This window comes from Pristiophorus japonicus, chromosome 9 (assembly GCF_044704955.1).
Source record: "Pristiophorus japonicus isolate sPriJap1 chromosome 9, sPriJap1.hap1, whole genome shotgun sequence".
In the NCBI taxonomy this organism is placed as follows: domain Eukaryota; kingdom Metazoa; phylum Chordata; class Chondrichthyes; family Pristiophoridae; genus Pristiophorus; species Pristiophorus japonicus.
The window spans coordinates 8,241,410-8,266,123 of record NC_091985.1 but is presented as its reverse complement, the minus strand read 5'-3'; the positions used below and the strand labels follow the sequence as shown (position 1 = coordinate 8,266,123).

Sequence of the window (24,714 nt, the reverse complement as noted above, 5' to 3'; positions counted from 1 at the left end):
AGTTAAGGTCGAAGATGGAGGATTGTCCAAGGGAGGGGTTGAGTAGACAAGGCCAATAGTCTCTAGAGTTTGGAAGAATGAGAGGTGATCTCATTGAAGGATAAAATTCATACAGAGCTTGACAGGGTAGCTGTGTTCCCCTGGCTGGGGAGTCTTGAGTCAGGGGTCACAGTCTTAGAATAAGGGCTTAGCCATTTCGGACTGAGATGAGGAGATATTTCTTCACACAGAGCATGGTGAATCTTTGGAATTCTCTATCCTGTAGAGGTTCAGTCGTTGAGTATAGAAACATAGAAACATAGAAAATAGGTGCAGGAGTAGGCCATTCGGCCCTTCTAGCCTGCACCGCCATTCAATGAGTTCATGGCTGAACATGCAACTTCAGTACCCAATTCCTGCTTTCTCATCATACCCCTTGATCCCCCGAGTAGTAAGGACTTCATCTAACTCCTTTTTGAATATATTAAATGAATTGGCCTCAACAACTTTCTGTGGAAGAGAATTCCACAGGTTCACCACTCTCTGGGTGAAGAAATTCCTCCTCATCTCGGTCCTAAATGGCTTCCCCCTTATCCTTAGACTGTGTCCCCTGCTTCTGGACTTCCCCAACATTGGGAACATTCTTCCTGCATCTAACCTGTCTAACCCCGTCAGAATTTTAAACGTTTCTATGCGGTCCCCTCTCATTCTTCTGAACTCCAGTGAATACAAGCCCAGTTGATCCAGTCTTTCTTGATAGGTCAGTCCCGCCATCCCGGGAATCAGTCTGGTGAACCTTCGCTGCACGCCCTCAATAGCAAGAATGTCCTTCCTCAGGTTAGGAGACCAAAACTGTACACAGTACTCCAGGTGTGGCCTCACCAAGGCCCTGTACAACTGTAGCAACACCTCCCTGCCCCTGTACTCAAATCCCCTCGCTATGAAGGCCAACATGCCATTTGCTTTCTTAACCGCCTGCTGTACCTGCATGCCAACCTTCAATGACTGATGTACCATGACACCCAGGTCTCTTTGCACCTCCCCTTTTCCTAATCTGTCACCATTCAGATAATAGCCTGTCTCTCTGTTTTTACCACCAAAGTGGATAACCTCACATTTATCTACATTATACTTCATCTGCCATGCATTTGCCCACTCACCTAACCTATCCAAGTCGCTCTGCAGCCTCATAGCATCCTCCTCGCAGCTCACACTGCCACCCAACTTAGTGTCATCCGCAAATTTGGAGATACTACATTTAATCCCCTCGTCTAAATCATTAATGCACAGTGTAAACAGCTGTGGCCCCAGCACAGAACCTTGCGGTACCCCACTAGTCACTGCCTGCCATTCTGAAAAGTCCCCATTTACTCCTGCTCCTTGCTTCCTGTCTGACAACCAGTTCTCAATCCATGTCAGCACACTACCCCCAATCCCATGTGCTTTAACTTTGCAAATTAATCTCTTGTGTGGGACCTTGTCGAAAGCCTTCTGAAAGTCCAAATATACCACATCAACTGGTTCTCCCTTGTCCACTCTACTGGAAACATCCTCAAAAAATTCCAGAAGATTTGTCAAACATGATTTCCCTTTCACAAATCCATGCTGACTTGGACCTATCATATCACCTCTTTCCAAATGCACTGCTATGACATCCTTAATAATTGATTCCATCATTTTACCCACTACCGATGTCAGGCTATAATTCCCTGTTTTCTCTCTCCCTCCTTTTTTAAAAAGTGGGGTTACATTGGCTACCCTCCACTCCATAGGAACTGATCCAGAGTCAATGGAATGTTGGAAAATGACTGTCAATGCATCCACTATTTCCAAGGCCACCTCCTTAAGTACTCTGGGATGCAGTCCATCAGGCCCTGGGGATTTATCGGCCTTCAATCCCATCAATTTCCTCAACACAATTTCCCGACTAATAAGGATTTCCCTCAGTTCCTCCTCCTTACTAGACCCTCCGACCCCTTTTATATCCGGAAGGTTGTTTGTGTCCTCCTTAGTGAATACCGAACCAAAGTACTTGTTCAATTGGTCCGCCATTTCTTTGTTCCCCGTTATGACTTCCCCTGATTCTGACTGCAGGGGACCTACGTTTGTCTTCACCAACCTTTTTCTCTTTACATACCTATAGAAACTTTTGCAATCCGTCTTAATGTTCCCTGCAAGCTTCTTCTCATACTCCATTTTCCCTGCCCTAATCAAACCCTTTGTCCTCCTCTGCTGAGTTCTAAATTTCTCCCAGTCCCTGGGTTCGCTGCTATTTCTGGCCAATTTGTATGCCACATCCTTGGCTTTAATACTATCCCTGATTTCCCTTGATAGCCACGGTTGAGTCACCTTCCCTTTTTTATTTTTACGCCAGACAGGAATGTACAATTGTTGTAGTTCATCCATGCGGTCTCTAAATGTCTGCCATTGCCCATCCACAGTCAACCCCTTCAGTATTATTCGCCAATCTATCCTAGCCAAATGCACGCCTCATACCTTCAAAGTTACCCTTCTTTAAGTTCTGGACCATAGTCTCTGAATTAACTGTTTCATTCTCCATCCTAATGCAGAATTCCACCATATTATGGTCACTCTTCCCCAAGGGGCCTCGCACAACGAGATTGCTAATTAATCCTCTCTCATTACACAACACCCATTCTAAGATGGCCTCGCCCCTGGTTGGTTCCTCGACATATTGGTCTAAAAAACCATCCCTTATGTACTCCAGGAAATCCTCCTCCACCGTATTGCTTCCAGTTTGGTGAACCCAATCTATGTGCATATTAAAGTCACCCATTATAACTGCTGCACCTTTATTGCACGCACTCCTAATTTCATGTTTGATGCCCTCCCCAACATCACGACTACTGTTTGGAGGTCTGTACACAACTCCCACTACCATTTTTTGCCCTTTGGTATTCTGCAGCTCTACCGATATAGATTCCACATCATCCAAGCTAATGTCCTTCCGAACTATTGCCTTAATTTGCTCCTTAACCAGCAATGCTACCCCACCTCCTTTTCCTTTTATTCTATCTTTCCTGAATGTTGAATACCCCTGGATGTTGAGTACCCAGCCCTGATCATCCTATATTCAAGACAGAGATCAATAGACTTTTGGATATTAAGGGAATCAAGGGATATGGGGTTAGTGCAGGAAAGGGAATTAGTAAAGCAGATGGGTTTTTACAACAATCTGAAAGTTTAATGGTCACCATTACTAAGAGTAGCTTTTATATTCCAGGTTTTTTTCAATCAATTGAAATTAAATTCCACAGCTACTGTGTTTGGATTTGAACTCAAGCCTCTGGATCATTACTACAGGTGTTTGGATTACTGGTCTCATGATATAAATACAATGCTATCATACTCGCCCTCCCAATCTGATCTTCATATTTATCTAACCCCTCTCTCACACATCTGTATCTGGGGAGATTCCTCTAACCTCTCTCTCACACTCCTGTATCTGGGGAGATTCCTCAAACCTCTCTCTCACACTCCTGTATCTGGCGAGATTACTCTATCCCCTCTCTCACACTTCTGTATCTGGGGAGATTACTCTAACCCCTCTCTCACACTCCTGTATCTGGGGAGATTACTCTATCCCCTCTCTCACACTTCTGCATCTGGGGAGATTACTCTAACCCCCCTCTCACACTCCTGTATCTGGGGAGATTCCTCTCACCCCTCTCTCACACTCCTGTATCTGGCGAGATTACTCTAACCCCTCTCTCACACTCCTGTATTTGGGGAGATTCCTCTCACACCTCTCTCACACTCCTGTATCTGGCGAGATTACTCCAACTCACCTCTAAAAACTCCTGTATCTGGGGAGATTACTCTAACCCCTCTCTTACACTCCTGTATCTCGGGAGATTACTCTAACCCATCTCTCACACTCCTGTATCTGGGGAGATTACTCTAACCCCTCTCTCACACTCCTGTATCTGGGGAGATTCCTCTCACCCCTCTCTCACACTCCTGTATCTGGGGAGATTATTCTAACACAACTCTCACCCTCCTGCATCTGGGGAGATTACTCTAACCCCTCTCTCACACTCCTGTATCTGGGGAGATTCCTCTAACCCCTCTCTCACACTCCTGTATCTGGGGAGATGACTCGAACCCCTCTCTCACACTCCTGTATCTGGCGAGATTACTCAAACCCCTCTCTCACACTCCTGTATCTGGGGAGATTACTCTAACCACTCTCTCACACTCCTGTATCTGGGGAGATTACTCTTACCCCTCTCTCACACTCCTGCATCTGGGGAGATTACTCTAACCCCTCTCTCACACTCCTGCATCTGGGGAGATTCCTTTAACCCCTCTCTCACAATCCTGTATCTGGGGAGATTTCTTTAACCCCTCTCTCCCACTCCTGTATCTGGGGAGATTACTCTAACCCCTCTCTCACACTCCTGTATCTGGGGAGATTCCTCTCACCCCTCTCTTACACTCCTGTATCTGGGGAGATTACTCTAACCCATCTCTCACACTCCTGTATCTGGGGAGATTACTCTAACCCCTCTCTCACACTCCTGTATCTGGGGAGATTCCTCTCACCCCTCTCTCACACTCCTGTATCTGGGGAGATTCCTCTCACCCCTCTCTCACACTCCTGTATCTGGGGAGATTATTCTAACCCAACTCTCACCCTCCTGCATCTGGGGAGATTACTCTAACCCCTCTCTCACACTCCTGTATCTGGGGAGATTCCTCTAACCCCTCTCTCACACTCCTGTATCTGGGGAGATGACTCGAACCCCTCTCTCACACTCCTGTATCTGGCGAGATTACTCAAACCCCTCTCTCACACTCCTGTATCTGGGGAGATTACTCTAACCCCTCCCTCACACTCCTGTATCTGGGGAGATTCCTCGAACCCCTCTCTCACAATCCTGTATCTGGGGAGATTACTCTAACCCCTCTCTCACACTCCTGTATCTGGGAAGATTCCTTTAACCCCTCTCTCCCACTCCTGTATCTGGGGAGATTACTCCAACCCATCTCTCACACTCCTGCATCTGGGGAGATTATTCGCACACCGCTCTCACACTCCTGTATCTGGGGAGATTCCTCTCACCCCTCTCTCACACTCCTGCATCTGGGGAGATTACTCTAACCCCTCTCTCACACTCCTGTATCTGGCGAGATTACTCTAACCCCTCTCTCACATTCCTGTAACTAGCGAGATTACTCTAACCCATCTCTCACAATCCTGTATCTGGGGTGATTCCTCTCACCCCTCTTTCACACTCCTGTATCTGGGGAGATTACTCTAACCCCTCTCTTACACTCCTGTCTCTCGGGAGATTACTCTAACCCCTCTCTCACACTCCTGTATCAGGGGAGATTACTCTAACCCCTCTCTCACACTCCTGTATCTGGGGAGATTCCTCTAACCCCTCTCTCACACTCCTGTATCTGGGGAGATTCCTCTCACCCCTCTCTCACACTCCTGTATCTGGGAGATTACTCTAACCCCTCTCTTACACTCCTGTATCTCGGGAGATTACTCTAACCCCTCGCTCACACTCCTGTATCTGGGGAGATTACTCTAACCCCTCTCTCACACTCCTGCATCTGGGGAGATTCCTCTAACCCCTCTCTCACACTCATGTATCTGGGGAGATTCCTCTCACCCCTCTCTCACACTCCTGTATCTGGCGAGATTACTCTAACCCCTCTGTCACACTCCTGTATCTGGCGAGATGACTCTAACGCCTCTCTTACACTGCTGTATCTGGGGAGATTACTCTAACCCCTCTCTCACACTCCTGTATCTGGGGAGATTCCTCGAACCCCTGTCTCACAATCTTGTATCTGGGGAGATTACTCTAACCCCTCTCTCACAATCCTGTATCTGGGGAGATTCCTCTCACCCCTCTCTTACACTCCTGTATCTGGGGAGATTATTCTAACCCAACTCACACACTCCTGTATCTGGGGAGATTACTCTAACCCCTCTCTCACACTCCTGTATCTGGGGAGATTACTCTATCCCCTCTCTCACACTTCTGCATCTGGGGAGATTACTCTAACCCCCCTCTCACACTCCTGTATCTGGGGAGATTCCTCTCACCCCTCTCTCACACTCCTGTATCTGGCGAGATTACTCTAACCCCTCTCTCACACTCCTGTATTTGGGGAGATTCCTCTCACACCTCTCTCACACTCCTGTATCTGGCGAGATTACTCTAACTCACCTCTAAAAACTCCTGTATCTGGGGAGATTACTCTAACCCCTCTCTTACACTCCTGTATCTCGGGAGATTACTCTAACCCATCTCTCACACTCCTGTATCTGGGGAGATTACTCTAACCCCTCTCTCACACTCCTGTATCTGGGGAGATTCCTCTCACCCCTCTCTCACACTCCTGTATCTGGGGAGATTATTCTAACACAACTCTCACCCTCCTGCATCTGGGGAGATTACTCTAACCCCTCTCTCACACTCCTGTATCTGGGGAGATTCCTCTAACCCCTCTCTCACACTCCTGTATCTGGGGAGATGACTCGAACCCCTCTCTCACACTCCTGTATCTGGCGAGATTACTCAAACCCCTCTCTCACACTCCTGTATCTGGGGAGATTACTCTAACCACTCTCTCACACTCCTGTATCTGGGGAGATTACTCTTACCCCTCTCTCACACTCCTGTATCTGGGGAGATTACTCTAACCACTCTCTCACACTCCTGTATCTGGGGAGATTACTCTTACCCCTCTCTCACACTCCTGCATCTGGGGAGATTACTCTAACCCCTCTCACACACTCCTGTATCTGGGGAGATTCCTTTAACCCCTCTCTCACAATCCTGTATCTGGGGAGATTTCTTTAACCCCTCTCTCCCACTCCTGTATCTGGGGAGATTACTCTAACCCCTCTCTCACACTCCGGTATCTGGGGAGATTCCTCTCACCCCTCTCTTACACTCCTGTATCTGGGGAGATTACTCTAACCCATCTCTCACACTCCTGTATCTGGGGAGATTACTCCAACCACTCTCTCACACTCCTGCATCTGGGGAGATTCCTCTAACCCCTCTCTCACACTCCTGTATCTGGGGAGATTCCTCTCACCCCTCTCTCACACTCCTGTATCTGGGGAGATTATTCTAACCCAACTCTCACCCTCCTGCATCTGGGGAGATTACTCTAACCCCTCTCTCACACTCCTGTATCTGGGGAGATGACTCGAACCCCTCTCTCACACTCCTGTATCTGGGGAGATTACTCGAACCACTCTCTCACACTCCTGTATCTGGGGAGATTACTCTTACCCCTCTCTCACACTCCTGTATCTGGCGAGATTACTCAAACCCCTCTCTCACACTCCTGTATCTGGGGAGATTACTCGAACCACTCTCTCACACTCCTGTATCTGGGGAGATTACTCTTACCCCTCTCTCACACTCCTGCATCTGGGGAGATTACTCTAACCCCTCTCTCACACTCCTGCATCTGGGGAGATTCCTTTAACCCCTCTCTCACAATCCTGTATCTGGGGAGATTTCTTTAACCCCTCTCTCCCACTCCTGTATCTGGGGAGATTACTCTAACCCCTCTCTCACACTCCGGTATCTGTGGAGATTCCTCTCACCCCTCTCTTACACTCCTGTATCTGGGGAGATTACTCTAATCCATCTCTCACACTCCTGTATCTGGGGAGATTACTCTATCCACGCTCTCACACTCCTGTATCTGGGGAGATTCCTTTAACCCCTCTCTCACATTCCTGTATCTGGGGAGATTCCTCTCACCCCTCTCTCACACTCCTGTATCTGGGGAGATTATTCTAACCCAACTCTCACACTCCTGTATCTGGGGAGATTCCTTTAACCCCTTTCTCACACTCCTGTATCTGGGGAGATTACTCTAACCCCTCTCTCCCACTCCTGCATCTGGGGAGAATACTCTAACCCCTCTCTCACACTCCTGTATCTGGGGAGATTACTCTAACCCCTCTCTCCCACTCCTGCATCTGGGGAGAATACTCTAACCCCTCTCTCACACTCCTGTATCTGGGGTGATTCCTTTAACCCCTCTCTCACACTCCTGTATCTGGGCAGATTCCTCTAACCCCTCTCTAACACTCCTGTATCTGGGGAGATTCCTTTAACACCTCTCTCACACTCCTGTATCTGGGAGATTACTCTAACCCCTCTCTCACACTCCTGTATCTGGGGAGATTACTCTAACCCCTCTCTCACACTCCTGTATCTGGGGAGATTACTCTAACCCCTCCCTCACACTCCTGTATCTGGGGAGATTCCTCGAACCCCTCTCTCACAATCCTGTATCTGGGGAGATTACTCTAACCCCTCTCTCACACTCCTGTATCTGGGAAGATTCCTTTAACCCCTCTCTCCCACTCCTGTATCTGGGGAGATTACTCCAACCCATCTCTCACACTCCTATATCTGGGGAGATTACTCTAACCCCTCTCTCACACTCCTGTATCTGGGGAGATTACTCTAACCCCTCTCTCACATTCCTGTAACTAGCGAGATTACTCTAACCCATCTCTCACAATCCTGTATCTGGGGTGATTCCTCTCACCCCTCTTTCACACTCCTGTATCTGGGGAGATTACTCTAACCCCTCTCTTACACTCCTGTCTCTCGGGAGATTACTCTAACCCCTCTCTCACACTCCTGTATCTGGGGAGATTACTCTAACCCCTCTCTCACACTCCTGTATCTGGGGAGATTCCTCTAACCCCTCTCTCACACTCCTGCATCTGGGGAGATTCCTCTAACCCCTCTCTCACACTCCTGTATCTGGGGAGATTCCTCTCACCCCTCTCTCACACTCCTGTATCTCGGACATTACTCTCACCCATCTCTCACACTCGTGTATCTGGGGAGATTACTCGAACCCCTCTCTCACACTCCTGTATCTGGGGAGATTATTCTAACGCCTCTCTTACACTCCTGTATCTGGGGAGATTCCTCTCACCCCTCTCTCACAATCCTGCATTTGGGAGATTACTCTAACCCCTCTCTCACACTCATGTATCTGGGGAGATTCCTCTAACCCCTCTCTCACATTCCTGTATCTGGGGAGATTCCTCTAACCCCTCTCTCACACTCCTGTATCTGGGGATATTACTCTAACCCCTCTCTCACACTCCTGTATCTGGTGAGATTACTCTAACCCCTCTCTCACACTCCTGTATCTGGGAAGTTTACTCTCACCTCTCTCTCACACTCCTGTATCTGGGGAGATTACTCTCACCCATCTCTCACACTCCTGTAGCTGGGGAGATTACTCTAACCCCTCTCTCACACTCCTGTATCTGGGGAGATTTCTCGAACCCCTCTCTCACACTCCTGTATCTGGGGAGATTACTCTATCCCCGCTCTCACACTCCTGTATCTGGGGAGATTCCTCTCACCCCTCTCTCACACTCCTGTATCCCGGAGATTACTCTCACCCATCTCTCACACTCGTGTATCTGGGGAGATTACTCTAACCCCTCTCTCACACTCCTGTATCTGGGGTGATTACTCTAACGCCTCTCTTACACTCCTTTATCTGGGGAGATTCCTCGAACCCCTCTCTCACAATCCTGCATCTGGGGAGATTACTCTGACCCCTCTCTCACACTCCTGTATCTGGGGAGATTCCTTTAACCCCTCTCTCCCACTCCTGTATCTGGGGAGATTACTCCAACCCATCTCTCACACTCCTGTATCTGGGGAGATTGCTCCAACCCCTCTCTCACACTCCTGTATCTGGCGACATTACTCTAACGCCTCTCTCACACTCATGGATCTGGGGAGATTCCTCTAACCCCTTTCTCACACTCCTGTATCTGGGGAGATTCCTCTAACCCCTCTCTCACACTCCTGCATCTGGGGAGATTACTCTAACCCCTCTCTCACAATCCTGTATCTGGGGAGATTCCTTTAACCCCTCTCTCACACTCCTGTATCTGGGGAGATTTCTCGAACCCCGCTCTCACACTCCTGTATCTGGGGAGATTCCTCTCACCCCTCTCTCACACTCCTGTATCCCGGAGATTACTCTCACCCATCTCTCACACTCGTGTATCTGGGGAGATTACTCTAACCCCTCTCTCACACTCCTGTATCTGGGGTGATTACTCTAACGCCTCTCTTACACTTCTTTATCTGGGGAGATTCCTCGAACCCCTCTCTCACAATCCTGCATCTGGGGAGATTACTCTAACCCCTCTCTCACACTCCTGTATCTGGGGAGATTCCTTTAACCCCTCTCTCCCACTCCTGTATCTGGGGAGATTACTCCAACCCATCTCTCACACTCCTGTATCTGGGGAGATTCCTCTCACCCCTCTCTCACACTCCTGCATCTGGGGAGATTACTCTAACCCCTCTCTCACACTCCTGCATCTGGGGAGATTCCTCTCACCTCTCTCTCACACTCCTGTATCTGGGGAGATTACTCTAACCCCTCTCTCACACTCCTGCATCTGGGGAGATTCCTCTCACCTCTCTCTCTCACACTCCTGTATCTGGGGAGATTACTCTAACCCCTCTCTCACACTCCTGTATCTGGGGAGATTACTCTCACCCCTCTCTCACACTCCTGCATCTGGGGAGATTACTCTAACTCCTCTCTCACAGTCCTGCATCTGGGGAGATTCCTCTCACCTCTCTCTCACACTCCTGCATCTGGGGAGATTCCTCTCACACCTATCTCGCACTCCTGTATCTGGAGAGATTACTCTCACCCATCTCTCACACTCCTGTATCTGGGGAGATTCCTCTCACCCCTCTCTCACACTCCTGTATCTGGAGAGATTACTCTCACCCATCTCTCACACTCCTGTATCTGGGGAGATTACTCTCACCCATCTCTCACACTCCTGTATCTGGGGAGATTACTCTAACCCCTCTCTCACACTCCTGCATCTGGGGAGATTCATCTAACAACTCTCTCACACTCCTGTATCTGGGGAGATTCCTCTCACCCCTCTCACACACTCCTGCATCAGGGGAGATTCCTCTAATCCCTCTCTCACAATCCTGTATCTGGGGAGATTACTCAAACCCCTCTCTCACACTCCTGTATCTGGGGAGATTCCTTCAACCCCTCTCTCCCACTCCTGTATCTGGGGAGATTAATCCAACCCATCTCTCACACTCCTGTATCTGGGGAGATTACTCTAACCCCTCTCTCACACTGGTGTATCTGGCGAGATTACTCTAACCCCTCTCTCACACTCCTGTATCTGGGGAGATTCCTCTCACCTCGCTCTCACACTCCTGTATCTGGGGAGATTCCTCTAACCCCTCTCTCACACTCCTGCATCTGGGGAGATTACTCTAACCCCTCTCTCACAATCCTGTATCTGGGGAGATTCCTTTAAGCCCTCTCTCACACTCCTGTATCTGGGGAGATTCCTCTCACCCCTCTCTCACACTCCTGTATCCCGGAGATTACTCTCACCCATCTCTCACACTCGTGTATCTGGGGAGATTACTCTAACCCCTCTCTCACACTCCTGTATCTGGGGTGATTACTCTAATGCCTCTCTTACACTCCTTTATCTGGGGAGATTCCTCGAACCCCTCTCTCACAATCCTGCATCTGGGGAGATTACTCTAACCCCTCTCTCACACTCCTGTATCTGGGGAGATTCCTTTAACCCCTCTCTCCCACTCCTGTATCTGGGGAGATTACTCCAACCCATCTCTCACACTCCTGTATCTGGGGAGATTGCTCCAACCCCTCTCTCACACTCCTGCATCTGGGGAGATTCCTCTAACCCCTCTCTCACACTCCTGTATCTGGGGAGGTTCCTCTCACCCCTCTCTCACACTCCTGTATCTGGGGAGATTACTCTAACCCCTCTCTCACACTCCTGTATCTGGGGAGATTACTCTCACCCCTCTCTCACACTCCTGCATCTGGGGAGATTCCTCTCACCTCTCTCTCACACTCCTGCATCTGGGGAGATTCCTCTCACACCTATCTCGCACTCCTGTATCTTGGAGATTACTCTAACCCCTCTCTCACACTCCTGTATCTGGGGAGATTACTCTCACCCATCTCTCACACTCCTGTATCTGGGGAGATTCCTCTCACACCTATCTCGCACTCCTGTATCTTGGAGATTACTCTAACCCCTCTCTCATACTCCTGTATCTGGGGAGATTACTCTCACCCATCTCTCACACTCCTGTATCTGGGGAGATTACTCTAACCCCTCTCTCACACTCCTGCATCTGGGGAGATTCATCTAACAACTCTCTCACACTCCTGTATCTGGGGAGATTCCTCTCACCCCTCTCTCACACTCCTGTATCTGGGGAGATTCCTCTCACCCATCTCTCACACTCCTGTATCTGGGGAGATTACTCTAACGCCTCTCACACACTCCTGCATCAGGGGAGATTCCTCTAATCCCTCTCTCACAATCCTGTATCTGGGGAGATTACTCAAACCCCTCTCTCACACTCCTGTATCTGGGGAGATTCCTTCAACCCCTCTCTCCCACTCCTGTATCTGGGGAGATTAATCCAACCCATCTCTCACACTCCTGTATCTGGGGAGATTACTCTAACCCCTCTCTCACACTGGTGTATCTGGCGAGACTACTCTAACCCCTCTCTCACACTCCTGTATCTGGGGAGATTCCTCTCACCTCGCTCTCACACCCCTGTATCTGGCGAGATTCCTTCAACCCCTCTCTCCCACTCCTGTATCTGGGGAGATTAATCCAACCCATCTCTCACACTCCTGTATCTGGGGAGATTACTCTAACCCCTCTCTCACACTGGTGTATCTGGTGAGATTACTCTAACCCCTCTCTCACACTCCTGTATCTGGGGAGATTCCTCTAACCCCTCTCTCACACACCTGTATCTGGCGAGATTACTCTAACCCCTCTCTCACACTCCTGGATCTGGGGAGATTCCTCTCACCTCTCTCTCACGCTCCTGTATCTGGCGAGATTCCTCTAACCCATCTCTCACACTCCTGTATCTGGGGAGGTTCCTCTAACCCCTCTCTCACACTCCTGCATCTGGGGAGATTACTCTAACCCCTCTCTCACAATCCTGTATCTGGGGAGATTACTCTAACCCCTCTCTCACACTCCTGTATCTGGGGAGATTACTCTAACCCCTCTCTCACACTCCTGCATCTGGGGAGATTCCTCTAACCCCTCTCTCACACTCCTGTATCTGGGGAGATTCCTCTCACCACTCTCTCACACTCCTGTATCTCGGAGATTACTCTCACCCATCTCTCACACTCGTGTATCTGGGGAGATTACTCTAACCCCTCTCTCACACTTCTGTATCTGGGGAGATTACTCTAACGCCTCTCTTACACTCCTGTATCTGTGGAGATTCCTCTCACCCCTCTCTCACAATCCTGCATTTGGGAGATTACTCTAACCCCTCTCTCACACTCATGTATCTGGAGAGATTCCTCTAACCCCTCTCTCACATTCCTCTATCTGGGGAGATTCCTCTAACCCCTTTCTCACACTCCTGTATCTGGGGATATTACTCTAACCCCTCTCTCACACTCCTGTATCTGGTGAGATTACTCTAACCCCACTCTCACACTCCTGTATCTGGGGAGATTCCTCTCACCTCTCTCTCACACTCCTGTATCTGGGGAGATTACTCTCACCCATCTCTCACACTCCTGTACCTGGGGAGATTACTCTAACCCCTCTCTCACACTCCTGTATCTGGGGAGATTCCTCTAACACCTCTCTCACACTCCTGCATCTGGGGAGATTACTCTAACCCTTCTCTCACACTCATTGATCTGGGGAGATTCCTTTAACCCCACTCTCACACTCCTGTATCTCGGAGATTACTCTAACCCCTCTCTCACACTCCTGTATCTGGGGTGATTACTCTAACGCCTCTCTTACACTCCTTTATCTGGGGAGATTCCTCGAACCCCTCTCTCACAATCCTGCATCTGGGGAGATTACTCTAACCCCTCTCTCACACTCCTGTATCTGGGGAGATTCCTTTAACCCCTCTCTCACACTCCTGTATCTTGGGAGATTGCTCCAACCCCTCTCTCACACTCCTGTATCTGGGGAGGTTCCTCTCACCTCTCTCTCACACTCCTGTATCTGGGGAGATTCCTCTCACCCCTCTCTCACACTCCTGTATCTGGGGAGATTCCTCTAACCCCTCTCTCACACTCCTGTCTCTGGGGAGATTACTCTCACCTCTCTCTCACACTCCTGTCTCTGGGGAGATTACTCTCACCTCTCTCTCACACTCCTGTATCTGGGGAGATTACTCTAACCCCTCTCTCACACTCCTGTCTCTGGGGAGATTACTCTCACCTCTCTCTCACACTCCTGCATCTGGGGAGATTCCTCTCACACCTATCTCGCACTCCTGTATCTCGGAGATTACTCTAACCCCTCTCTCACACTCCTGTATCTGGGGAGATTACTATCACCCATCTCTCACACTCCTGTATCTGGGGAGATTCCTCTCACCCCTCTCTCACACTCCTGTATCTGGGGAGATTACTCTAACCCCTCTCTCACACTCCTGTATCTGGCGAGATTACTCTCACCCCTCTCTCACAATCCTGCATCTGGGGAGATTACTCTAACCCCTCTCTCACACTCCTGTATCTGGGGAGATTACTCTAACCCCTCCCGCACACTCCTGTATCTGGGGAGATTACTCTGACGCCTCTCTTACACTCCTGTAACTGGGGAGATTCCTCTAACCCCTCTCTCACAATCCTGCATCTGGGGAGATTACTCTAACCCCTCTCTCACACTCATGTATCTGGGGATATTCCTCTAACCCCTCTCTCACATTCCAGTATCTGGGGAGATTCCTCTAACCCCTCTCTCACACTCCTGTGTCTGGGGATATTACTCTAACCGCTCTCTCACACTCCTGCATCTGGGGAGATTCCTCTCACACCTCTCTCACACTCCTGTATCTCGGAGATTACTCTAAGCCCTCTCTCACACTCCTGTGTCTGGGGAGATTACTCTCACCCATCTCTCACACTCCTGTATCTGGGGAGATTGCTCTAACCCTCTCTCACACTCCTGCATCTGGGGAGATTCCTCTCACCCCTCTCTCACACTCCTGTATCTGGGGAGATTCCTCTAACCCCTCTCTCACACTCCTGTATCTGGGGAGATTCCTCTCACCCCTCTCTCACACTCCTGTATCTGGGGAGATTACTCTAACCCCTCTCTCACACTCCTGTATCTGGGGAGATTACTCTAACCCCTCTCTCACACTCCTGCATCTGAGGAGATTCCTCTCACCTCTCTCTCACACTCCTATATCTGGGGAGATTACTCTAACCCCTCTCTCACACTCCTGTATCTGGGGAGATTACTCTCACCCCTCTCTCACACTCCTGCATCTGGGGAGATTCCTCTCACCTCTCTCTCACACTCCTGCATCTGGGGAGATTCCTCTCACACCTATCTCACACTCCTGTATCTCGGAGATTACTCTCACCCATCTCTCACACTCCTGTATCTGGGGAGATTACTCTAACCCCTCTCTCACACTCCTGCATCTGGGGAGATTACTCTAACCCCTCTCTCACACTCATGGATCTGGGGAGATTCCTCTAACCCCTCTCTCACACTCCTGTATCTGGGGAGATTCCGCTAACCCCTCTCTCACACTCCTGCATCTGGGGAGATTACTCTAACCCCTCTCTCACAATCCTGTATCTGGGGAGATTACTCTAACCCCTCTCTCACACTCCTGTATCTGGGGAGATTACTCTATCCCCGCTCTCACACTCCTATATCTGGGGAGATTCCTCTAACCCCTCTCTCACACTCCTGCATCTGGGGAGATTCCTCTAACCCCTCTCTCACACTCCTGTATCTGGGGAGATTCCTCTCACCCCTCTCTCACACTCCTGTATCTCGGAGATTACTCTCACCCATCTCTCACACTCGTGTATCTGGGGAGATTACTCTAACCCCTCTCTCACACTCCTGTATCTGGGGAGATTATTCTAACGCCTCTCTTACACTCCTGTATCTGGGGAGATTCCTCTCACCCCTCTCTCACAATCCTGCATTTGGGAGATTACTCTAACCCCTCTGTCACACTCATGTATCTGGGGAGATTCCTCTAAGCCCTCTCTCACATTCCTGTATCTGGGGAGATTCCTCTAACCCCTCTCTCACACTCCTGTATCTGGGGATATTACTCTAACCCCTCTCTCACACTCCTGTGTCTGGTGAGATTACTCTAACCCCTCTCTCACACTCCTGTATCTGGGGAGATTACTCTCACCTCTCTCTCACACTCCTGTATCTGGGGAGATTACTCTCACCCATCTCTCACACTCCTGTACCTGGGGAGATTACTCTAACCCCTCTCTCACACTCCTGTATCTGGGGAGATTACTCTAACCCCTCTCTCACTATCCTGTATCTGGCAAGATTACTCTAACCCCTCTCTCACACTCCTGTATCTGGGGAGATTCCTCTCACACCTCTCTCAGACTCCTGTATCTCGGAGATTACTCTAACCCCTCTCTCACACTCCTGTGTCTGGGGAGATTACTCTCACCCATCTCTCACACTCCTGTATCTGGGAAGATTACTCTAACCTCTCTCTCACACTCCTGTATCTGGGGAGATTCCTCTAACCCCTCTCTCACACTTATGCATCTGGGGAGATTACTCTAACCCCTCTCTCACACTCCTGCATCTGTGGAGATTCCTCTAACCGCTCTCTCACACTCCTGTATCTGGGGAGATTCCTCTCACCCCTCTCTCACACTCCTGTATCTGGGGAGATTCCTCTAACCCCTCTCTCACACTCCTGTATCTGGGGATTTTCCTTTAACCCCTCTCTCCCACTCCTGTATCTGGGGAGATTACTCCAACCCATCTCTCACACTCCTGTATCTGGGGAGATTACTCTAACCCCTCTCTCACACTGCTGTATCTGGTGAGATTACTCTAACCCCTCTCTCACACTCTTGCATCTGGGGAGATTCTCTAACCCCTCTCTCACACTCCTGTATCTGGGGAGATTCCTCTCACCTCTCTCTCACACTCCTGTATCTGGCGAGATTCCTCTAACCCATCTCTCACACTCCTGTATCTGGGGAGATTGCTCTAACCCCTTTCTCACACTCCTGTATCTGCCGACATTACTCTAACACCTCTCTCACACTCCTGTATCTGGGGAGATTCCTCTAACCCCTCTCTCACACTCCTGTATCTGGCGAGATTACTCTAACCCCTCTCTCACACTCCTGCATCTGGGGAGATTCCTCTAACCCCTCTCTCACAATCCTGTATCTGGGGAGATTCCTCTCACCTCTCTCTCACACTCCTGTATCTGAGGAGATTACTCTATCCCCGCTCTCACACTCCTGTATCTGGGGAGATTCCTCTCACCCCTCTCTCACACTCCTGTATCTCGTAGATTACTCTCACCCATCTCTCACACTCGTGTATCTGGGGAGATTACTCTAACCCCTCTCTCACACTCCTGTATCTGGGGATTTTCCTTTAACCCCTCTCTCCCACTCCTGTATCTGGGGAGATTACTCCAACCCATCTCTCACACTCCTGTATCTGGGGAGATTCCTCTAACCCCTCTCTCACACTCCTGTATCTGGGGAGGTTCCTCTCACCCCTCTCTCACACTCCTGTATCTGGGGAGATTACTCTAACCCCTCTCTCACACTCCTGCATCTGGGGAGATTCCTCTCACCTCTCTCTCTCACACTCCTGTATCTGGGGGGATTACTCTAACCCCTCTCTCACACTCCTGCATCTGGGGAGATTCCTCTCACCTCTCTCTCTCACACTCCTGTATCTGGGGAGATTACTCTAACCCCTCTCTCACACTCCTGTATCTGGGGAGATTACTCTCACCCATCTCTCACACTCCTGTATCTGGGGAGATTCCTCTCACCCCTCTCTCACACTCCTGTATCTGGGGAGATTACTCTCACCCATCTCTCACACTCCTGTATCTGGGGAGATTACTCTAACCCCTCTCTCACACTCCTGCATCTGGGGAGATTCATCCAACAACTCTCTCACACTCCTGTATCTGGGGAGATTCCTCTCACCCCTCTCTCACACTCCTGTATCAGGGGAGATTCCTCTAATCCCTCTCTCACAATCCTGTATCTGGGGAGATTACTCAAACCCCTCTCTCACACTCCTGTATCTGGGGAGATTCCTTCAACCCCTCTCTCTCACTCCTGTATCTGGGGAGATTAATCCAACCCATCTCTCACACTCCTGTATCTGGGGAGATTACTCTAACCCCTCTCTCACACTGGTGTATCTGGTGAGATTACTCTAACCCCTCTCTCACACTCCTGTATCTGGGGAGATTCCTCTAACCCCTCTCTCACACTCCTGTATCTGGGGAGATTACTCTAACCCCTCTCTCACACACCTGTATCTGGTGAGATAACTCTAACCCCTCTCTCACACTCCTGTATCTGGGGAGATTCCTCTCACACCTATCTCGCACTCCTGTATCTCGGAGATTACTCTAACCCCTCTCTCACACTCCTGCATCTGGGGAGATTCCTCTCACCTCTCTCTCTCACACTCCTGTATCTGGGGAGATTACTCTAACCCCTCTCTCACACTCCTGTATCTGGAGAGATTACTCTCACCCATCTCTCACACTCCTGTATCTGGGGAGATTCCTCTCACCCCTCTCTCACACTCCTGTATCTGGGGAGATTACTCTCACCCATCTCTCACACTCCTGTATCTGGGGAGATTACTCTCACCCATCTCTCACACTCCTGTATCTGGGGAGATTACTCTAACCCCTCTCTCACACTCCTGTATCTGGGGAGATTACTCTAACCCCTCTCTCACACTCCTGTATCTGGGGAGATTCCTCTCACCCCTCTCTCACACTCCTGTATCAGGGGAGATTCCTCTAATCCCTCTCTCACAATCCTGTATCTGGGGAGATTCCTTCAACCCCTCTCTCTCACTCCTGTATCTGGGGAGATTAATCCAACCCATCTCTCACACTCCTGTATCTGGGGAGATTACTCTAACCCCTCTCTCACACTGGTGTATCTGGCGAGATTACTCTAACCCCTCTCTCACACTCCTGTATCTGGGGAGATTCCTCTCACCTCTCTCTCACACTCCTGTATCTGGGGAGATTACTCTAACCCCTCTCTCACACTGGTGTATCTGGTGAGATTACTCTAACCCCTCTCTCACACTCCTGTATCTGGGGAGATTCCTCTAACCCCTCTCTCACACTCCTGTATCTGGGGAGATTACTCTAACCCCTCTCTCACACACCTGTATCTGGTGAGATAACTCTAACCCCTCTCTCACACTCCTGGATCTGGGGAGATTCCTCTCACCTCTCTCTCACACTCCTGTATCTGGCGAGATTCCTCTAACCCATCTCTCACACTCCTGTATCTGGGGAGATTCCTCTAACCCCTCTCTCACACTCCTGCATCTGGGGAGATTACTCTAACCCCTCTCTCACACTCCTGTATCTGGGGAGATTACTCTATCCCCGCTCTCACACTCCTGTATCTGGGGAGATTCCTCTAACCCCTCTCTCACACTCCTGCATCTGGGGAGATTCCTCTAACCCCTCTCTCACACTCCTGTATCTGGGGAGATTCCTCTCACCCCTCTCTCACACTCCTGTATCTCGGAGATTACTCTCACCCATCTCTCACACTCGTGTATCTGGGGAGATTACTCTAACCCCTCTCTCACACTTCTGTATCTGGGGAGATTACTCTAACGCCTCTCTTACACTCCTGTATCTGTGGAGATTCCTCTCACCTCTCTCTCACAATCCTGCATTTGGGAGATTACTCTAACCCCTCTCTCACACTCATGTATCTGGGGAGATTCCTCTAACCCCTCTCTCACATTCCTGTATCTGGAGAGGTTCCTCTAAACCCCTCTCTCACACTCCTGTATCTGGGGAGATTACTCTAACCCCTCTCTCACACTCCTGTATCTGGTGAGATTACTCTAACCCCTCTCTCACACTCCTGTATCTGGGGAGATTCCTCTCACCTCTCTCTCACACTCCTGTATCTGGGGAGATTACTCTCACCCATCTCTCACACTCCTGTACCTGGGGAGATTACTCTAACCCCTCTCTCACACTCCTGTATCTGGGGAGATTCCTCTAACCCCTCTCTCACACTCCTGCATCTGGGGAGATTACTCTAACCCCTCTCTCACACTCATTGATCTGGGGAGATTCCTCTAACCCCTCTCTCACACTCCTGTATCTGGGGAGATTCCTCTAACCACTCTCTCACACTCCTGCATCTGGGGAGATTACTCTAACCCCTTTCTCACAATCCTGTATCTGGGGAGATTTGTTTAACCCCTCTCTCACACTCCTGTATCTGGGGAGATTACTCCAACCCCTCTCTCACACTCCTGTATCTGGGGAGATTACTCTATCCCCGCTCTCACACTCCTGTATCTGGGGAGATTACTCTAACCCCTCTCTCACAATCCTGCATCTGGGGAGATTACTCTAACCCCTCTCTCACACTCATTGATCTGGGGAGATTCCTCTAACCCCTCTCTCACACTCCTGTATCTGGGGAGATTCCTCTAACCACTCTCTCACACTCCTGCATCTGGGGAGATTACTCTAACCCCTTTCTCACAATCCTGTATCTGGGGAGATTTGTTTAACCCCTCTCTCACACTCCTGTATCTGGGGAGATTACTCCAACCCCTCTCTCACACTCCTGTATCTGGGGAGATTACTCTATCCCCGCTCTCACACTCCTGTATCTGGGGAGATTAGTCTAACCCCTCTCTCACACTCCTGTATCTGGCGAGATTACTCTAACCCCTCTCTCACAATCCTGCATCTGGGGAGATTACTCTAACCCCTCTCTCACACTCCTGTATCTGGGGAGATTACTCTAACCCCTCTCTCACACTCCTGTATCTGGGGTGATTCCTCTAACCCCTCTCTCACAATCCTGCATCTGGGGAGATTACTCTAACCCCTCTCTCACACTCATGTATCTGGGAATATTCCTCTAACCCCTCTCTCACATTCCAGTATCTGGGGAGATTCCTCTAACCCCTCTCTCACACTCCTGTATCTGGGGATATTACTCTAACCGCTCTCTCACACTCCTGTATCTGGGGAGATTACTCTAACCCCTCTCTCACACTCCTGTATCTGGGGAGATTCCTCTAACCCCTCTCTCACACTCCTGTATCTGGGGAGGTTCCTCTCACCCCTCTCTCACACTCCTGTATCTGGGGAGATTACTCTAACCCCTCTCTCACACTCCTGCATCTGGGGAGATTCCTCTCACCTCTCTCTCTCACACTCCTGTATCTGGGGGGATTACTCTAACCCCTCTCTCACACTCCTGCATCTGGGGAGATTCCTCTCACCTCTCTCTCTCACACTCCTGTATCTGGGGAGATTACTCTAACCCCTCTCTCACACTCCTGTATCTGGGGAGATTACTCTCACCCATCTCTCACACTCCTGTATCTGGGGAGATTCCTCTCACCCCTCTCTCACACTCCTGTATCTGGGGAGATTACTCTCACCCATCTCTCACACTCCTGTATCTGGGGAGATTACTCTAACCCCTCTCTCACACTCCTGCATCTGGGGAGATTCATCCAACAACTCTCTCACACTCCTGTATCTGGGGAGATTCCTCTCACCCCTCTCTCACACTCCTGTATCAGGGGAGATTCCTCTAATCCCTCTCTCACAATCCTGTATCTGGGGAGATTACTCAAACCCCTCTCTCACACTCCTGTATCTGGGGAGATTCCTTCAACCCCTCTCTCTCACTCCTGTATCTGGGGAGATTAATCCAACCCATCTCTCACACTCCTGTATCTGGGGAGATTACTCTAACCCCTCTCTCACACTGGTGTATCTGGTGAGATTACTCTAACCCCTCTCTCACACTCCTGTATCTGGGGAGATTCCTCTAACCCCTCTCTCACACTCCTGTATCTGGGGAGATTACTCTAACCCCTCTCTCACACACCTGTATCTGGTGAGATAACTCTAACCCCTCTCTCACACTCCTGTATCTGGGGAGATTCCTCTCACACCTATCTCGCACTCCTGTATCTCGGAGATTACTCTAACCCCTCTCTCACACTCCTGCATCTGGGGAGATTCCTCTCACCTCTCTCTCTCACACTCCTGTATCTGGGGAGATTACTCTAACCCCTCTCTCACACTCCTGTATCTGGGGAGATTACTCTCACCCATCTCTCACACTCCTGTATCTGGGGAGATTCCTCTCACCCCTCTCTCACACTCCTGTATCTGGGGAGATTACTCTCACCCATCTCTCACACTCCTGTATCTGGGGAGATTACTCTCACCCATCTCTCACACTCCTGTATCTGGGGAGATTACTCTAACCCCTCTCTCACACTCCTGTATCTGGGGAGATTACTCTAACCCCTCTCTCACACTCCTGTATCTGGGGAGATTCCTCTCACCCCTCTCTCACACTCCTGTATCAGGGGAGATTCCTCTAATCCCTCTCTCACAATCCTGTATCTGGGGAGATTCCTTCAACCCCTCTCTCTCACTCCTGTATCTGGGGAGATTAATCCAACCCATCTCTCACACTCCTGTATCTGGGGAGATTACTCTAACCCCTCTCTCACACTGGTGTATCTGGCGAGATTACTCTAACCCCTCTCTCACACTCCTGTATCTGGGGAGATTCCTCTCACCTCTCTCTCACACTCCTGTATCTGGGGAGATTACTCTAACCCCTCTCTCACACTGGTGTATCTGGTGAGATTACTCTAACCCCTCTCTCACACTCCTGTATCTGGGGAGATTCCTCTAACCCCTCTCTCACACTCCTGTATCTGGGGAGATTACTCTAACCCCTCTCTCACACACCTGTATCTGGTGAGATAACTCTAACCCCTCTCTCACACTCCTGGATCTGGGGAGATTCCTCTCACCTCTCTCTCACACTCCTGTATCTGGCGAGATTCCTCTAACCCATCTCTCACACTCCTGTATCTGGGGAGATTCCTCTAACCCCTCTCTCACACTCCTGCATCTGGGGAGATTACTCTAACCCCTCTCTCACACTCCTGTATCTGGGGAGATTACTCTATCCCCGCTCTCACACTCCTGTATCTGGGGAGATTCCTCTAACCCCTCTCTCACACTCCTGCATCTGGGGAGATTCCTCTAACCCCTCTCTCACACTCCTGTATCTGGGGAGATTCCTCTCACCCCTCTCTCACACTCCTGTATCTCGGAGATTACTCTCACCCATCTCTCACACTCGTGTATCTGGGGAGATTACTCTAACCCCTCTCTCACACTTCTGTATCTGGGGAGATTACTCTAACGCCTCTCTTACACTCCTGTATCTGTGGAGATTCCTCTCACCCCTCTCTCACAATCCTGCATTTGGGAGATTACTCTAACCCCTCTCTCACACTCATGTATCTGGGGAGATTCCTCTAACCCCTCTCTCACATTCCTGTATCTGGAGAGGTTCCTCTAAACCCCTCTCTCACACTCCTGTATCTGGGGAGATTACTCTAACCCCTCTCTCACACTCCTGTATCTGGTGAGATTACTCTAACCCCTCTCTCACACTCCTGTATCTGGGGAGATTCCTCTCACCTCTCTCTCACACTCCTGTATCTGGGGAGATTACTCTCACCCATCTCTCACACTCCTGTACCTGGGGAGATTACTCTAACCCCTCTCTCACACTCCTGTATCTGGGGAGATTCCTCTAACCCCTCTCTCACACTCCTGCATCTGGGGAGATTACTCTAACCCCTCTCTCACACTCATTGATCTGGGGAGATTCCTCTAACCCCTCTCTCACACTCCTGTATCTGGGGAGATTCCTCTAACCACTCTCTCACACTCCTGCATCTGGGGAGATTACTCTAACCCCTTTCTCACAATCCTGTATCTGGGGAGATTTGTTTAACCCCTCTCTCACACTCCTGTATCTGGGGAGATTACTCCAACCCCTCTCTCACACTCCTGTATCTGGGGAGATTACTCTATCCCCGCTCTCACACTCCTGTATCTGGGGAGATTACTCTAACCCCTCTCTCACAATCCTGCATCTGGGGAGATTACTCTAACCCCTCTCTCACACTCATTGATCTGGGGAGATTCCTCTAACCCCTCTCTCACACTCCTGTATCTGGGGAGATTCCTCTAACCACTCTCTCACACTCCTGCATCTGGGGAGATTACTCTAACCCCTTTCTCACAATCCTGTATCTGGGGAGATTTGTTTAACCCCTCTCTCACACTCCTGTATCTGGGGAGATTACTCCAACCCCTCTCTCACACTCCTGTATCTGGGGAGATTACTCTATCCCCGCTCTCACACTCCTGTATCTGGGGAGATTAGTCTAACCCCTCTCTCACACTCCTGTATCTGGCGAGATTACTCTAACCCCTCTCTCACAATCCTGCATCTGGGGAGATTACTCTAACCCCTCTCTCACACTCCTGTATCTGGGGAGATTACTCTAACCCCTCTCTCACACTCCTGTATCTGGGGTGATTCCTCTAACCCCTCTCTCACAATCCTGCATCTGGGGAGATTACTCTAACCCCTCTCTCACACTCATGTATCTGGGAATATTCCTCTAACCCCTCTCTCACATTCCAGTATCTGGGGAGATTCCTCTAACCCCTCTCTCACACTCCTGTATCTGGGGATATTACTCTAACCGCTCTCTCACACTCCTGT

The 24,714-nt window shown here is 49.9% G+C and overlaps 1 protein-coding gene across 1 annotated transcript in view; it reads left to right on the top strand.

The window, feature by feature from the left end:
• LOC139272560 (guanylate-binding protein 1-like) overlaps window positions 1-24,714 on the top strand; it is a 216,359-nt gene that overhangs the window by 43,450 nt on the left and 148,195 nt on the right. The gene's annotated exons all lie outside the window — the stretch shown is intronic.